The sequence below is a fragment of the Mobula hypostoma genome, chromosome 28 (genome assembly GCF_963921235.1).
Source record: "Mobula hypostoma chromosome 28, sMobHyp1.1, whole genome shotgun sequence".
In the NCBI taxonomy this organism is placed as follows: domain Eukaryota; kingdom Metazoa; phylum Chordata; class Chondrichthyes; order Myliobatiformes; family Myliobatidae; genus Mobula; species Mobula hypostoma.
The window spans coordinates 18690677-18709615 of NC_086124.1; the positions used below are offsets into that span (position 1 = coordinate 18690677).

At 45.2% G+C, this 18939-nt stretch overlaps 1 protein-coding gene across 2 annotated transcripts in view; it reads right to left on the bottom strand.

Annotated features, from left to right (window-relative positions):
- LOC134338786 (Fc receptor-like protein 5) overlaps positions 1-8969 on the bottom strand; it is an 83743-nt gene extending 74774 nt beyond the window's left edge. For both annotated transcript variants that reach the window (XM_063034850.1, XM_063034849.1), the window contains exons 1-2: positions 8843-8969; positions 7622-7754 (exon numbers count right to left, since the gene is read on the bottom strand). The gene's annotated coding sequence lies outside the window, so the exon portion shown is untranslated. The remainder of the gene's footprint in view (positions 1-7621; positions 7755-8842) is intronic.
- Between the last annotated feature and the right edge of the window lie 9970 nt (positions 8970-18939).

An 18939-nucleotide genomic window follows, 5' to 3' on the forward strand; every position in this document is an offset into this window, starting at 1 on the left:
GTATGGAAAGTCCTGCCAGAGGATGTAGCCGAGGGTCACACAATTAAGACGGTTAAAATCATTTGGACAGACAAGTGCATAGGAAAAGTCTAGAACGATGTACTCCAAACCCTGGAAAATGGGACAAGCTCACGTAGGCATCTTGTCGCCATGGACAGGCTGTGCCGAGGGGCCTTTCCTCTTAAACGTATCGTTATGACTCGATGAATTCCTGTTTCTCATGTCTGTTTGGCTTTCTCAGGTTGCAACCAGTACCCTCAAAGGGGAAAATTTCAGATCATAGCGAAAGCTTATTTCGTCCGGAGTTTCGGCCGAAATTATTTTACATATCAGCAAGGGGGATGTTTTCTGAAATAATAGAAACATGTTTCTAATTATAGGGGAAAAGGCCCACGTGTGTAGGAACAACATTTATTTTCTTGCATCAAAGCAACAGCTCTGAAGCATTGTGTGTGGGCCCATTTTCAGGAACTGAAAATGCCTCTGCAGAATAGAGTGGTGAAGCTTGTGGATGGTCTGCACTTCGGTAGAAGAATATTATCAAAAGAGGGAGAGAATTTAGAAATCGGAGGTTCACAGGGACCCCGTAAGTCAGCGAGTTGTTTTGTTATGTCTCCCCTCTCACTGTGAAAGGGGATACCTGATTTTATTTTTACTTTATTCGGGAGAGAGAGAGAGAGAAGGAGAGAGAGGGGGCCTGTGGCATGCCAAATTGTCGGGTAATTAGTTTTTGTTGTACTGCATATCATGGTCTTTATTGGGGACATTGCGATTGTATGTTTGGCGGGTGGAGGGTGCTGATGATGTTTTTGTGGAAGTGTGTGGGGTTGGGGGTGGGGAAGCTGCTGCTTGTGCGTGGGTGGGGGGCTTTGTGTTCTAACGTATTAACTGCCAGTCAGTCTTTGGGCGCTCTTCCGTTTTTCGTGGACGTCTGCAAAGAAAAACGACTGCAGGATGTATACCGTATACATGTCTCTGATAGTAAATGGGTCCTCGCACAGTATAAGACAAATGCAATGTTAGCATTAATTTCGTGAGGACGAGAATCTAATATTAAAGATATAACGCTGAGTCTTCATAAGTCATTAGACAAATCTCACTTGGAATATATTGGGCCGCTTACCTAAACAAACGGCTGTGCTGGATTTAGATAGGGTCCAGACGGGTTCACCAGAATAAACCCGCGACTGAAATGTTTAACGTATGAGAAAGGTTTGATGGCTTTGGGACTGCTTTCGCTGGAATTTAGAATAATGAGGGGGGAATCTCACTGAAACCTAAGGCATATTGAAAGGCCTAGATTGAATGGACGTAGAAGGGGTGTTTCTTCGAATAGAAGAGTCTGGGACTAGAGCAAAGCATCAGAACGCAAAGACATTCATTTAGAACAGAGATTAGAGTGGTTAATCACAGACGGCTGTGGAAGGCCAAATCATTGGGGATATTTAAAGCGGAGATTTATGTTGTTGATTAGTAAGGGCGCCAAGCATTACTAAGAGAAGACAGGTGTATGGGATTCCAAGGTGTAATAAATCTGCTACAATGGAATAGAGCATCACACTCGATAAGCCGAATGCCCTAATTCTAGTCCTATGTTTTATGATCATTAACGCTTGGGCACAGATGAAGTTCGTTGAATCAAGTTCCTGTATGATCAGATATTGTTTAGAAAGAGAAAAGTCTCTTCCCGGGCTTGTCGGGAAATCACCGCTAAATGTTTGAAGGTTGAACCATACGGCTCCCGTGTTCAGCTTAGGATATGATCACAAAGATCAGATATAACGTCTTGCTGGGTTTAGTAATAATCCAACAGCCAGCTTCGACTGAAACGGTGAGACAAAACAGGCCACGTGTCACAAGGGAGGTCAGAATCGGACCTGCGTGCGACGAAGGTTCTGTTACGTGCTTCGCCATCGTGTGGCTACGGACAGAAGCACAAAAGAAAGAGTGAAATAACCCAACATGCAAGGTGGAGAGAGAAGTACAGTCAAGTTTCCCGGTTTACTACAGGTGAAAAAAGAAACAGAGGATTGTGCAAACGCTCAGATAGCAAATGTAGAGCAAAAATAAAACCAGGGATGTTCCAAGCTGCTTTATTTCGTAAGGAATCCGGGGCGGCATTTGAGGGCTGGGACAATGTGCTGGGACACGGAATGTGCTGACTCAAAGGTGCCCGTATTCGTGGTAGGTGATGGCGTAACGTGAAGTGGACATAAGTGGAAACATGGGGACAATGTGAAGAGGCAGAGAGATAAATTATATTATGGCAAGGGCCAATGTGAGGGGCAGAGGAAGAAAAATATATTGATTCTGTATGATGCGTTTATTCTATTCATTCAAAGTATGTGGATTTCACAGGATAAACTGGCACTTAATTGCCCACCCGCCCTAAATTGCCCTTGAAAGAGTGGCTTGAGCTACCGCCTGTAACCGCTGCATAAGACTCTAAGGCATGGGAGCAGAATTAAGCCATTCGACCCATTGATTCCACTCGGCCATTCCACCATGGCTGATTTATTATTCCTCTCAACCCAATTCTCCCGCCTTCTCCCTGTTATCTTTGACGCCATTAATAATCAAAAAACTATCCACCCTCCGTTTTAAATAAAACTACTTGGCCTCCACAGCCGTTTGTGGCAATGAACTCCACAGATTCGCCACGCACTAGCTAAAGAAATTCCTCATCTCTGTTCTAAGGAATCCCCTTCCATTCTGAGGCTATGCGGAGAACAGTCCTTGAGGAGAAAGAAGCTTTGCTGTTAGGGAGGGAGTTGCTGGATGATAACCCTGCTCATAGTGAAAGAGCAATGTTATAGTTCCATGATAAGATTGTGCGTAGCTGGCAGACCGACATCCAGATGTTCTGCCTATACTTTCTCCACTCTTGCCCCTCTGGTTGATGGAGGTGGTAGACATGGACCGTCCAGTCTCAGGAATCTTGCTGAGTTGCCGGAGGCAATGTTATCAGTCATCAGACAATCTTATGGGGTAAGACTTCCCTGGCATCGAGCACATTTTCAAAAGAGCGATGCCTCGAGAAGGAGACGTACATTATTTAAGTCCACTGTCTCCCAGGATAAGTCCCCTTCTTATTACTACTATCAGGAAATGATATACAAGAGCCTGAAGACACCCACTGCTTTACGAATAGCTTCTACTCGTCCGCCATACATGTATACATTATTATATATATAGCTCCATGTACCTATTCAGGAGTCTCTTAAAAGACTCAGCTGTATCCGCCTCCACCACCGTCGCCGGCAGCCCATTCCACGTATTCATCACTCTCTGCGTAAAAAACTTAACCCTGACATCTCCTATGTACCTATTTCCAAGCACCTTAAAACTGTGTGCTCTCGTGTTAGCCATTTCAGCCCGAGGGAAAAAGCCTTTGACTATCCACACGATCAATGCCTCTCATTATCTTATATGCCTCTGTCAGGTCACCTCTCAGCCTCTGTCGCTCCAACGAGAAAAGGCCGAGTTCACTCAGCCTATTCTCATAAACCATGCGCGCCAATCCAGGCAACATCCTTGTAAATCTCCTCTGCAACCTTTCTATGGCTTCCACATCCTTTCTGTAGTGAGGTGACCAGAACTGAGCACAGTACTCAAAGTGTGGTCTGACCAGGGTCCTATATAGCTTGACTATTACCTCTCAGCTCCTAAATTCAATTCCACGATTGATGAAGGCCAATATACCGTATGCCTTCTTAACTACAGAGTCAACCTGTGTAGATGCTTTGAGTGTGCTATGGACTCGGACCCCAACATCCCTCTGATCCCTCACACTGCCAACAGTCTTACCATTAATACTATATTCTGCCAGCATATATAACCTACCAAAATGAACCACTTCACACTTATCTGGCTTGAATTCCATCTGCCACTTCTCAGCCCAGATTTGCACCCTATCAATGACACGCTGTAAATTCTGACAGCCCTCTACACTATCCACACCTCCAACCTTTCTGTCATCAATAAACTTATTAACCCATCCCTCCACTTCCTCATCCAGGTCATTTATAAAAATCACGAAGCGTAAGGGTCCCAGAACAAATCCCTGATGCACTCCACTGGTCACCGACCTTCATGCAGAATATGACCCGTCTACAACCTTTCTTTGCCTTCTGTGGGCAAGCCAGTTCCGGATCCACAAAGCAATGTCACCTTGGATCCCATGACTCCTTATTTTGACAATAAGCCTTGCATGAGGTACCTTATCAAATGCCTTGCTGAAATCCATATACACTACATCAACTGCTCTTCCTTCATCAATGTGTTTAGTCACATCCTCAAGAAATTCAATCAGGATCGTAAGCCATGATCTGCCCTTGACAAAGCCATGCTGACTACTCCTAATCATATTATACCTCTCCAAATATTCATAAATCCTGCCTCTCAGGATCTTCTCCAACAACTTACCAATTACTGAGGTAAGAATCACTGGTCTATAATTTCCTGGGCTATTTCTACTCCCTTTCTTGAATAAAGAAACAACATCCACAACCCTCCAATCCTCCAGAACCTCTCCCGTCCCCATTGGTGATGCAAAGATCATCGCCAGAGGCTCAGCAATTTCCTTCCTTGCCTCCCACTGTAGCCTGGGGTACATCTCATCCGATCCCGGCGACTTATCCAACTTGATGCTTTCCAAAAGCTCCAGCATATCCTCTTTCTTAACATCTACATGCTCAAGCTTTTCAGTCTGCTGCAAGTCACCACTACAATCAGCAAGATCCTTTTCCATCGTGAATACTGAAGTAACATATTCATTAAGTACCTCTGTTATTTCCTCCGGTTCCATATATACTCTCTCCACTGTCAAACGTGATAGGTCCTGTTCTTTCACGTCTTATCCTCTTGCTCTTCACATACTTGTAGAAGGCCTTGGGGTTTTTCTTAATCCTGCCGGCCAAGGCCTTCTCATGGCCCCTTCTGTTTCTCCTAATTTCCTTCTTAAGCTCCTTCCTGTTAGCCTTCTAATCTTCTAGATCTCTAACATCACCCTTCTCTTTGAACTTTTTGTAAGCTATTCTTTTCTTCTTGACTAGATTTATTACAGCCTTTGTACACCACGGTTCCTGTACCCTACCATAACTTCCCTGTCTCATTGGATCGTACCTATGCAGACTTCCACACAAATATCCCCTGAACATTTGCCACATTTCTTCCGTACTTTTCCCTGAGAGCATCTGTTTCCAAATTAACCCTCCAATTTACTGCCTGACAGCCTTATAATTCCCCTTACTCCAATTAAACGCTTTTCTAACTTGTCTGTTCCTATCTCCCTCTAATGCTATTGTAAAGTAGATAGAATTATGATCACTATCTCCAAAATGCTCTCCCACTGGGAGACCTGACACCTGACCAGGTTCATTTCCCAATACCAAATCAAGTACAGCCTCTCCTCTTGTAGGCTTATCTACATATTGTGTCAAGAAACTTTCCTGAACATACCGAGCAAACGCCACCCCATCTGAAACACTTGCTCTAGGGAGATGCCAATCGATATTTGGGAAACTAAAATCTCCCATCACGACAACTCTGTTATTATTACACCTTTCCAGGATTTGTTTTCCTATCTGCTCCTTGATACCCCTGTTACTATTGGGTGGCCTATAAAAATCACCCAGTAAAGTTATTGACCCCTTCTTGCTCCTAACCTCCACCCACAGAGACTCCGTAGACAATTCCTCCATGGCGTCCACCTTTCCTGCAGCCATGACACTATCTCTGATCAACAGTGCCACGCCTCCAGCTCTTTTGCCTCCCTCCCTGTCCTTTCTGAAACATCTAAAACCCAGCACCTGAAGTAACCATTCCTGTCCCTGTGCCATCTAAGTCTCTGTAATGGCCACCACATCATTTCTCCAAGTACTGATCCACGCTCTAAGCTCATCCGCTTTGTTCACAACACTCCTTGCGTTAAAATAGACATATCTCAAACCTTCAGTCTGAGAGCGTCCCTTCTGTATCATCTGCCTATTCTCTACAAGCTTTCTTTATTTGTGAGACAACCTCCTCTTCCCCAGTCTCCATTCAGTTCGGTTCCCACCCCCCCCCCCCCCATAATCCAGTTTAAACTCTCCCCACTAGCCTTATCAAACCCTCCCGCCAGGATATTGGTCCCCCTGAGATTTAAGTGCATCTCAGCCTTTTTGTACAGGTCACACCTGCCCCAAAAGAGTTCCCAATGATCCAGAAATCGGAATCCCTGCCCCCTGCTCCAATCCCTCAGCCACGCATTTATCCTCCACCATATTCTATTCCTATACTCACTGTCATGTGGCACAGGCAGTAATCTCGAGATTACTACCTTTGAGGTCCTGTTTCTCAACTTCCTTCCTAACTCCCTGTAGTCTTTTTTCAGAACCTCTTCCCTTTTCCTACCTACGTCATTGGTACAAATATGTGCCACGACCTCTGGCGGTTCTCCCTCCCACTGCAGTATATCTTGACACGATCTGAAACATCCCGGACCCTGGCACCTGGAAGGCAAACTATCATCCGAGTTTCTTTCCTGCGTCCACAGAATCGCCTGTCTGACCCCCTAACTATTAAGTCCCCTATCACTGCTGCCATCCTCTTCCTTTCCTACCCTTTTGAGCCACAGGGCCATACTCTGTGACAGAGGCACGGCCACTGTCGCTCCTCCCAGGTAGGCTGCCCCCCTCCAACAGTACTCAAACAGGAGTACTTATTTTCAAGGGGTACAGCCACAGGGGTACTCTCTAGTACCTGACTCTTCCCCGTCCACTTCCTGACTGTGACCCACTTGTCTGTCTCCCGCGGCCCCGGTGTGACCACCTGCCTATAACTCCTTTCTATCACCTCCTCGCTCTGCCTGACCAAACGAAGGTCATCGAGCTGTATCTCCAGTTCCCTAACTCGGTCCCTTAGGAGATGCAGCTCGACACACCTGGAGCAGATATGGCCGTCCGGGAGGCTGGGAGACTCCAGGCCCTCCCACACCTGACACCGAGAACAGAAAAATGGCCTCACACTCATACTACTTCCTTCCCGCAATTAACACAGGTAAACCTACCTCGCCTCTTCCAGTTACCTCCTAAGCCCGTTGAGCCAAAGCCCTATCACTCTGCCGCCTCTCACTCCGCTTCCAGCTGGATATAGCGGTCTTCTTTTGAAACCTTTCGCGCTCTGCTGGCTGACGTCATGCGCCTGCGCGGTTTCGCCTCTCTTTTACGCCGAGTAAACAACAAGCTCTTTTTCTTTTCTTACTCACTCATTCGAATTTCATTATTTACCCAATTGTTCCTGTGTAGTTAGCGGTCTGTTTACTTACTTGGTTTGTTCATTTGTTTGTTTATTTCGTTTTTCAGTCAGCTCCTGGATAAATATCCTATTAATACCAAATCGATTATTTTCTATATTTATACAGTGTGTGGGCAGCTATGATTAGTTCTGATTGACATCAAGGTCGCCGCAATCACCGCGAAGCGAAGGCCTACTCCTGTGCCCGGCTATTCTAAGGTAACATACACTGTGTTTTTGATCGCCTTTCAAATGGTATATATTATTTTACGTGACGGCGAAGTTTATTAGGCCGTGGGTGACAGATTTATTGTGTTAGGGCGTCGAAGGAAATAGAGAAACTTACATGGCCATGTAAAACAGCTAAGGGACATCTTAATGACTCTTCATCCTCGCTCGCAGCTGTCAGAATAGTATTGTCCTCGTCTGCACCGTTGTCGTTCGATTGTGAGTCACTGAGTCACTGAGAGGTAACAAACCTGCGAGAGATAGGGTGGAGATGTCACCCATACCTTACATAAAAGGCATTTGTTCACGCGCGCAACAGAGAAAGACAGACAGAGTGTCAGTGTGTGTGTGTGTGTGTGTGTGTGTGTGTGTGTGTGTGAGAGAGAGAGAGAGGGGGGGAGAGAAAGAGAGAGAGAGAGGGGGGGAGAGAGAAAGAGAGAGAGAGAGAGGGGGGAGAGAGAAAGAGAGAGAGAGAGAAAGAGGGAGATTGAAAGAGAGAGTTAAAGGCAGACAGGCAGACAGACAGAGAGTATGTGAGAGAGTGCGTGACGGAGAGAGAGAAGAGACAGACACAGACAGAGAATGAAAGACACACAGACGGACAGACAAAGCGGGGTGGGGAGTGGAAAGCGAACAGAAAGCCTCACATAAAAGCGAATACACAGAATCACAGACACCCCACACACAGACCTAAACAGGCGCGTGTACATACAGCCACTTGCACACACACGTGCTTAACCGCACTTTCACACACATTTACCATTTGCACAGCTGCATTTGCACAGCCCAACGTGGACGTAATCGCACTAGCGCAAGCAAACATGGTCAAATGCATACACTCGCTCACATGCAGCCAGAGTCAGGGGCAAACACATTCTGCCACACGTTTACATATGGGAAAGCACTGACGTGCAAACACAGGGAAACGCTGGCACATACATACTGGCAATAATAATAAAAAATACGATATTATACGTATGCACTGAACATTTTTTTCTCTCTCTCTCCACCCACTCCCCCCCCCCCCCCCGGAATTTCTCTTTCTCTATTCTTTCTCTTACCTTCCCTTTCCCTCGCTCAGTGACACAAGGACATACGGGAGGAAGGAGAATGCAACCAAACATTGCCTTTATGTTTTTTCGCTCTTCCTCGCCTTCTCTCTCCCTCCCGCTCCCTCCCCTTCTCCCTCTCCCCCTCCCCCTCTCCCTCTCTCACTCCTTTCCCCTTCTTTTCTCTTCTCTCTTTCAATTTCTCCCTCACTGAGCCGTCCCGCTGGCAACGCGGAAGGGGAAGGCTGATAATTTTAAACGAGCGGTGTGCCCAGTATTCGGTCTCTTACCTCCAGCAATATCAGCTACGTGTTTCTTTCCCAGAAATCAGCGACACAGTAACGTGCTGAACGGAGGAAGATGAAAAAACAGAGAGGAGGAGGTTTCCAAAAATTGTCATTCAGATTTTTATCTAAGCACTCTGCTGCACGCCTCATCACCAAATGCATCGAAAAGGGTAAATATAAATAATTGTGGGACTGACCGCCAGTAAGTTACCATGAAAAATCTTCGACAAGGACGCATGGGAGTCATTAACGGAAACAGTGTTTCCTGAGATCATTAACTGCGGGTGTTATACCCAGACAAGTCAGACTCTTCAGCCAATAACCGGGACATTTTGGACGCAACAGGAAGCGTGTTGTACCCTGATATGAACTAGTCACCGTAAACTGTGGTTCATGAAAATAAATTAACTCCAAGTCGTACACCTGCTTCAAAAGCACTGTTTCTTTATCCTCCCACTGACCATTAAATATTCAAACAAAATACATTATCAAAATCCATGCTGTACAGCTCACCACATACAACAAGTAAATACTAAGAAATACGATAGAATCAAAGAAAGACAGCCATAACAGGACGACAAAGAACCATTATGCAAACATTTTATAACTACAAAACAAGAAGAAGAATGAATAAGTAGATAGATAGATAACTAAATAGATACATGAATAAATAAATAGACAAATATAAAATGATAGATAGATAGATAGATAGATAGATAGATAGATAGATAGATAGATAGATAGATAGATAGATAGATAGATAGATAGATAGATAGATAGATAGATAGATAGATAGATAGATAGATAGATAGATAAAGTAATATCGGGAACTTGAGATGAAGATCCTTGAAAGTGAGTCCATATGCTGTGGGAACAATTCAGTGATGGGATACGTGAAGTTAAGTGGAAGGTATCCCCTCTGATTTAAGAGCATTATTGGCTGAGGGATAATAGCTTTTTCTAAACCTGATGGATGCCGAGGTACCTCCTTCGCCCAAGTGTTCTCCACCAATCCTATCGCGTCACTCCTCGCTTTAAGAACTTCCATCAAATCTCCTGTCGGACATCTCCAGAAACGAAAGTTCCGGTCTCCTTAATCTATCTTTTAACCATGGTCCTTCATCGCAGGACTGCCTCCTGTAAATCTTTTTTGTGAATTCTTCCGTTCATGCCTTTGCTTCCTTCCTATAATGCGGCGACCAGAATTGCGTTCAATATTCCATTGAGTCAGAGAGTTATGTACACGTTGCATTTCTACCACTAGAGACAACGTCTTAACATCTCACCTACCATGGCCCTTAAAAGATTTGAATCATGTCATTCCGCATTCTTGGTTGATTTATTTTATAGTCATATGTATCGGTGCACCGTAAAACGACTTACATACCGTTCATCGATTCATTACAACAGTGCATTGACAGTAGTAAATGTAAAACAGCAAAGTGCGAAATCAACAGGTATAGAGAAAGTTCACTGCAGGTAACACATCAGGGGGCGCATTGTCCATCTCATCGTATTAGATAAGAGTTCAGATGTTTTATAACAGTGCGATAGGAGCAGGCTTTGATCCTGTGGTAAGTGTTTGCAGTTTATTGGATTTTCTGACATATCGGAGAAGAAGAGAGAATGTTCACAGTGGGCGGAATGGTTGATTATGTTGACTGCGTTACATGGGGAGTTAGGAATGTAGGTAGTCCATGGAGAGAAGCCTAGTTTACGTTATGTGCTGAGCTGTGTCCACAACTTCCTGCAGCTTCTTGCGGTCACAGGCAGAGAAATTGCCATACCAAGCTGAGATGCATCTGGGTAGGATACTTCCTTTGTTGCGTCGATATACGTAAATTAAAGAGAATCAAAAAGAAGATTCAAAGTTTATTTAGTCTCCTGAAGAAGTAGAGGCGTTGCTGATCTTCCTTGGGCGAGGTCGCATCAAGACAGGCCATTGATGATATTCACTCCTAGGAACGTAAAGCTCACAGCCCTCTTTCGTCTTCACCGCTATTGATGTAAATAGGAGCATATACACGCCGCATGGCCTTCTAAAGTCCATGGCCTTCTCTTTGTCTTGCTGACATTGATGGAAAGAGTGTTGTTATATTGTCATCTCTATCAACAATCTGGGTGATACTGTAGTATACTGGATCAGCAAATTTGTGGATGCTACCAAAATTGGGTGTAGTGGAGTTAGCAAGGAAGGCTGTCAAAACTTGCAACGGGATCTGAACCAAGTTTGAAAAAGTGGGCTGAAAATAGCAGATGGAATTTAATACAGACAAGTGAGAAGTGTCGCGCTTTGGGAGGGCAAACCAGGGTAGGGCATACACGATGAGAGGCAGGGCACTGAGTACGGTAAAACAGAGCGATATGAAAATGCAGACCAATAATTCCTCGAAAGTGGAGTTACAGGTAGATATGGTCATAAAGAGAGCTATTGCACATTTGCCTTCATAACTCGAGTATTGAGTACAAGAGTTTGGATATTATATTGAAGTTGCATACGCTGGAGAGGCCTAATTTACAGTATTGTGTGCATCTCTGGTCACTTACCTACAGGAAAGAGGTTAATAAGATTTTAAGTGAGAAGAAAAAAATTACAAGGATGCTTCCAGACTTGAGCACCTGAGTTATAGGGGCCGGTTGGATAGGTCAGGACTTTATCCCATGAAACATAGGAGAATGAGGAGAGATTTGAAACAACATCATAAGGGGTATAGATAGGGTAAACACAAGCAGATATTTTGCACTGTGGTTGGGTGTGACTAGAAAGGCCAGTCATGGGCTAAGCATGAAAGGTGATTTGTTCAAGGAGAATCTGATGGGAACTACACTCAGAGGATGATGAGAGGATGCAACGAGCTGCTAGCGTACTGTGGGGGATGCAGGTTGTATTTCAACAGTGAAGAGAAATTTCGATAGGTACATGGATGGGAGCAGCACGTAATGCTCTGCTCTGGGTGAAGGTCGATGTACGGCACGGAGTCGATGGGCCGCAGTAGTAGTATCATCTGCAAAGCTGTAGATGGAGTTAGAACAGGATCTGGCCAAGCAGGATATAGGGAGTATATAGAGCGTAGAGTAAGGAGCTGAGAGCGCACAACTGAGGGACACTATTATTAAAGGTAAGTGCAGAGGTGATGTCGCTGACTATCCTTACTGATTGCGGTCTGTTGGTAAGGAAGTCAAAAATTCAGCCGCAAAAGGTGTTGTTGAGACTCAGGCCTTCTTTTGGTGATGAGTTTACTTGAAGTTATGGTACTGAAGGCGGAGCTATAGTCAATATGCAGCAATGTCGTTACGAGACTGTCATAGGTAACTTTGTTGACCAGAAGTGAACGAACCGTCAGAGCGATGGCCTCTGTCGTGGACCTGCTTCAGCGGTAGGCGAGTTGCAGTTGGTCGAGGTTCTCGGAGAGGCTGAAGTTACTGCGTTCTACGACCACCTTCGATACAGCGATGGTAGTGGTCTTTCTAAAACAAATGTGAAACTTAGTCTGAAGCAGGGAGAGGTTAAAATCTCCTAAATATCCCTGCCAGTCGATCTGCAGGGGATGTAAGGGCATAGCCATGGGCCAGGTGTTTTCCGCTGATTCATTTCCCTGACGTCAGCTCTTATGTCTGCAATGGTAACTGTAGGTTCTGGTGCATTATCAGAGTGGCTGGTAACATACCGATTCCCTTCTGTTCAAAAAGACAGGGTCGCCTGTTATTAATGTTGACGTCCTGGACTCTGCAGGGTGTGGAACTCCCGGTGCACCAGTGGTTTCCTGGTTTTGGAACACCCGGATTGACCTATTTGGTGCACAGTCCCTAACACATATCCTGGTAGAATATATGTGACCATAAGGCCATAAAACATGGGAACAGGATTGGGCAGTTGTCTGAGAGCCGAATCAGGGAGAAGCTGGAACACAGAAAAGCAGAATATCAGAGAAGCGGAATCTCAGAGATCAGAATCACAGAGAAGCATCATCTCAGAGGAGCAGATTCACAACAGGGAAGAACCTCAGAGAAGCAGAATCGCATAGAAGGTGAATCTCGGTGAAGCCGGATCACAGAGAAGCTAAAGATCAAAGAAGCAAAATCTCAAAAGAGCAGAATCTCAGTAATGCAGATTCAGAGAAAATCAGAAGCACGGTAAAGTAGAACCTCTGAGATGCAGAATATCAGAGAGAAATAATCTCAGAGAAGCAGAATCACAGAAAAACAGCTCAGAGTTTGCAATTTTACCTGTTATACCACTTCTTCTTTTCCACATATCCACCATGTTCTGTGAGAGAATATTGCTTCTTCATTTTCCACTACCTTCTCTGCCATGGTCCGGTCCATGAAGACCGTATTCCGGTTCATGGTCCAGACCATTGACTCCGGACTCCGCGTCTTCCAGCTGTCCCTTGTTTTGGTTGAGTTAATCATAGGCACCTGATTCTCATCTTGGGGCTTAGAATATAAGTAGCCTTGGAGTTGAGTGTGGGCTGCTGGTTTGTCTTGTCAAGATTCCCTGGGAGCAACCTGCTGGTGGAAGGCTATAGTGGCCACTTGCCATCTTTAGGCCGTGTTAGTGAACCATCGCCTCATGGAATCTTGCTGTCAGTAATCGGAGCTGTCTTTGCGGTATGGATTCGGCCATTTCCCGGGCCAGCTGAGTGGCCATTAGCCAGTCCGAGCTAGGTAGGGATCCGGCTGTTTCCGTAGCCAGCTGAGGTTGCTGGCTGTAACTGCGACTCAGAGCAACCCCGAAGCAGAGATGGAACTGTCTGTCGTTCTTTGGTGTTTGTCTCTTCTTGGCCTCGCCTCCGTAGGGTAAGTCAGGCCGTTCTGACGTTGTCCTGCGGGGGGATCTGTCTTGTCTTGTCCTTGCCTCCATGGGATAGTCAGGCCGTTTTGCCGTTGCTCTGCGGGGGTTCCTGTCTTGTCTTGTCTTCGCCTCCGTGGGATATCAGGCTGTTCTGCCGTTGCCCTGCGGGGGGATCTGTCTTGTCTTGTCCTCGCCTCCGCGGGGTAAGTCAGGCTGTTCTGCCGTTGCCCTGCGGAGGGATCTGTCTTGTCTTGTCCTCGCCTCCGTGGGGTAAGTCAGGCCGTTCTTCCGTTGGCCTGCAGGGGGTCCTGTCCTGCCTTGTCTTTGCCTCTGTTGGGTAAGTCCGGCCGTTCTGCCGTTACCCAACAGGTGGACCTGTCCCACCTTGGTGTAGAGATAAAGTTGAGTCCCGGCTTGTCTATGGATGAGTTCCGCCTCTTTGTCTACGTACTGTCCTGTCTCATGTTGGTGTTGAGTTAAAGACGAGTCCCGTCTTTGCGAAGGATAAGTCCCAGCTCTATGATGATGTACAGTTCCCAGTCTGTCTCCGAGCTCCAGCCTTCGAGTTATCGGCTTCCGCATTCCAAGACCCAAGACCCCTGCCTGCAGCCGCAAGACCCAAGACCCATGCCTGCAGCCGCAAGACCCAAGAACCCACCGTCAAGCCTCAAGACTCAAGACCCCAGCTTCAAGCCTCAAGACTGAAGACCCCAGCCATGTCCTGTCCTGTAGTCATGTCATGTCCTTGCCTGGTTCTGGGGTTCGAGCCCGAGGCAACGCCCAGGTTCTGGGTCCTTGTCCAGTCTCTGGCTCGGAGCCCAAGCTCAGGCTTCTCGTGCGTAGTTCCTAGTCCGGGTTCCCTGTCTTGTCCATGTCCTAGACCAAGTCTGCGTTCTTGACCCTGTTCCTTGTCTGTAACCTGTCATGTTGCTACTCTAGTCAAGTCCTGTTCCTTGTACTTCAGTGTCTGTGTCTTGCATCTGGGTCCGCCATCAACGCCCCCCACCCCCCGTGACAATCTTATGTCTTTTTTGCCTTTCAATTTACCTTGTGTACTCTTGCATCCCATGTACTCCTGAAACCATTAACTTGAACCTAGCTGTCTAAACCTGGAAAGTACCTCTTTGTTCCCTTGACCAGAGTCTCAGTCTCTCCCATGAAGCAGCCGATCTTGATGCCAAATTGAACTACCTATCACCCTGTATATCATCCATATCACCCCATTACTTTAAGATTCATGTGTCTATCTAAATCCTCTTAAATTCTATTACACTACCCGCTTCCACTACTACCCCGGTAACAATTTCAGGCACCTACCACTCCCTGCATAAAGGGCTGTGCTTCGCTATGCACCCCACCACCAACAACTCTAAAGGTGTCCCCTTGTGCTTAATATTTCTACCCTGTGGAAAAGGCTTTGTCTGCCTACCCTATCTATGCCTCTCATAATTTTAAAGATTGAAAATTCAAGTTTATTTGTCAGCCTGCAGCGACCCCACACACTCCGGCGCCAACATTGTGTTGGACAGAAAGAATAACAGTCAGTGACTGTAAATTATAGGTGGTGATTTTGTGAGCGTGCCCTGGCATCCTCCATTTTGTGAACTGTTTCAAATTGATTTCCTGCTCTGGGATAATATAATCAGAGCAATGGAATGCGGATGCAGTTTTCAGCTAATGACATGCTAAACCTGAGACCATTCTCAGACAAGTAGCTATTTATTCTGTAAGTGGCAGGCTTGCAGGTGGAATTGGAGGAAACTCAGTGTATGGGTCATCTGGTCTCATTGCTTTGCACCAGTCAGAGTTGAGAATAAGAAAGGAAATGAGGGAGGGCAAAAAACCTTAGAACAATGCTGGTTATAACCCTGGATCAGAACCAGTAACTGTTACTACCCCTCAACCATCAACTTCGTGAATAAAAGGGGATAATTACACTCACTTGCCTTATCAATGAAATTTTCTTACTACCAGCAATCTAACTTTATAGACTCTTTATCTCATTATCACATGTTATCGTTATTTATTGCTATTTATTTGTACTTGCATTTGCACAGTTTGTTCTCTTCTGCACTCTGGTTGATCTTTTATTGATCTTGTAATAGTTACTATCCTATAGATTTGGTCGGTATGCACACAGAAAAATAAATCTCAGGGTTCAATATGGACAGCTATTTCATATATTGATAATAAAATTTACTTTGAATCATCTCGACTTCCTACCCGCAGCATTCTGTGCGTTCTCTGCATCGAAAACACACTCTGCAGTCTCAATCCTGATGCAGGGTAGCGTAACGCAATTGGTAGAAACTTACATAATTCACACATTGAGTTGGGTTTCACTTTAAGAGGCCGGTTGGAACTGATGACATATTGCGTGAAGTTGTGTTACCCACGCTGTTTCTGTGCAATTTTCAGAGAACAATAAATGAGTTGTTACGGATTTTTCTTAAACATAAAACGCCTTATAGAGCATAGAACATAGAGAGTGCAGCAAAGGAATAGGCCGTTCGGCCCATAATGTTGTGCAGACCATCTAAAAAGCAAATCAGAAACACCCAAACACTAAACTCTCCGTCCTACACTATGTTTATATCCCTCCATTTTCCTTACATCCATGTGCCTATCGAAACGTCTCTTTAAAGCCTCTAACATATTTGCCCCGATCACCATACCAAACAGCGCATTCCAGGCATCCATGACTCAATGAGTAACAAACTTACCCCTCACATACCCCTCGAACATATCCCCTCTCACCTTCAATATATGCCCTCTAGTATTTGACATTTCCACCCTGGCACACAGCCACTCAGTCTATGACTCTAATAATCTTGTAAACCTCTATCAGTTCTCCCATCAGCCTCCGACAACAGAGAAAACTCAAGTTTATCCAGCCTCTCCTAATAGCACATGCCCTCTAAACCAGACAGCATCCTGATAAATATCCTCTTTTGCCCAATGGTGTCTGCGGCTCGCGGGGCATTCCTCGTGAATGTGGACAGCTAGAAGCATCAGTAAATATAGCTGTTAATGCATTTTTTCTTTAGACATATTGCACAAGAATGCCATTGAAGCTATCGAGCCCAAGTCAGTCCACACAGCAATCTCGTCTCCCTACTCATATTCCCTGTAATTGATTCTCCCTTCATCCACTTTCTCTCATATGCTACCATGAATTATACACTTCAATTTGAAATTTTAGCTGTTAAACGTTAACCCTGTTTCTTTTCCCACATGGCATGACCTTTATTTACTTGTACTACAGTAATTTGTTTAGAGATACAGCGTGGAACAGGGCCACTGAGCCTGACTGTCCAGCGACCCACCTAATGTCCTAACCTGATCACAGGAAATTTTACAATGACCAATTAAACTTCTATTGTTTTTGGAATGTTGGACGGCCCGAGCTCTAACAGCGTCGCGCTAACCTATACGGTATCGTGGTGCCCCATGGCCTGATGAGCGTATTAGTTTTTCTCTATGTTAATTTTAGACTTGGACTGTTTAATTCTGTTTCTCCCTTCTGGTATTGTCTGACATGCCGATTGCGTGCAGCATCATTTGTGTTTGTTTGTTTGTTTGTTTGTTTACTTATCTATCTAGCTATTTATTTATTCAGTTACTTCCTTCCTTGCTCAATCAGTTACTTGTATATTATTGACTTATTTCCGGATTTACTGATACAGCGTGAAACAGGCCCTCCCGGCCCAGCAACCCAACGATTTAACCCTAGCCTAATCACTGGGCAAGTTACAATAACCAAGTAGCCCACTCTTTGGACTATGGGAGGAAACCGCCGCACCTGCAGGAAACACACGCGTGCAGAGATGAATATTCAAACCTTCTTACAGATGACCTCGGAACTGAAATCCGAACTCCGACCCGCCGAGATGTAATAGCGTAGCGCTAACCGCTGCGCGACTGTGTCACCCGTGAATTTTGGACACCAATCAACCACTCCTGAGTCTCTCTCCAGGGTTGTTGCCTGAACAGCTGAACATTTCTCACGTTCTCTCGTTTACCTTTGAATCATTGTCGTAAACAACTTCATCAGCAAGGCCTATCCACTGCAATCATCGTAAAAATAAAAACACGCGGGAAATTGTTTCAATTCAAGTTGTTTTATTGATTATATTTTACGAGAAGAGCTGACAATTTGACAGGGAGAATCACACATGCCGCAGCCTTGGACCTAATGAAAGGTTACAGAGGTTAACTGTATCAAGGGAGAGGGGAGTCTTTTGCCGTGTGAGGATAACACATACTTAGTAGCCACTTTATTAGGTACACCTGTACACCAGCTCGTTAATGCTAATATCTAAGCAGCCAATCGTGTGGCAGCAAGGCAATGCATAAGAGCATACAAACATTGTCAAAAGGTTCCGACCAAACATCAGAATAGGAAGAAATGTGGTCTAAGTGATTTTGACTGTGGAATAATTGTTGGTGCCAGACGGGATGACTTGAGTATCTCAGAAACCGCTGATCTCATGGGACCTTCACGCACAGCAGTCTCCGGAATAGGGGTTCCCAGCCTATGATCCACAGACCCTCCGGTTAATGGTCGGGTCCATTGCATTAAAAGGATTGGGAACATCTGCTCTAGAGATTACAGAGCATGTTGCAGAAAACAGAAACAACGCCTTGTTAATGAGAGCGGTCAGGGGAGATTAGCCAGGTTGGTACAAGCTGACAGAAATGCGACTGTAGCTCATATAACAACGAATTGCAACAGTAGTGTGCAGAAGATCATCTCTGAATGTAAAACACGTCAAACATTGAAGTGGATGTGCTACAGCAGCAGAAAACCACAGCGGATTCTACTTCTGTGCCTTATAAAGTGGCGATTCAGTGTACATCCTCACGTTCCAAAAGCACTCGTAAACATCGATGCCTTGGAATCTTTGGCACGATAATAGATACAGAAATAATGTCAGCATTACTGTGGATAGATGCGCGGAAGAGATGGCCTCGAAACAGTTACACTTGTCTCACCCACAAGGTGCGCAATGATTCGATTGTAATCTTAAAAAACCCACTTCCGGTTAATTCTACGTATCGGCCTGAAATTTTTGGGTAAATATAATGAAAATGTGGGAATAATCCGAATTCACTGCATTTACTGATGAGAACATTGCTCAATTACCCTGAAATTTTTCTGGAAAAAAAATTGACATTGTTAATCTGCAACGCGGACTGCCCATGTTATCTAACGAGTCGTTTCACGTGGCTTCTGGAGAATATACTCCAGCAGCCGAAGGCTCTACTGTATGGACCGCTAATTTTACACACCGCCCAACATTTG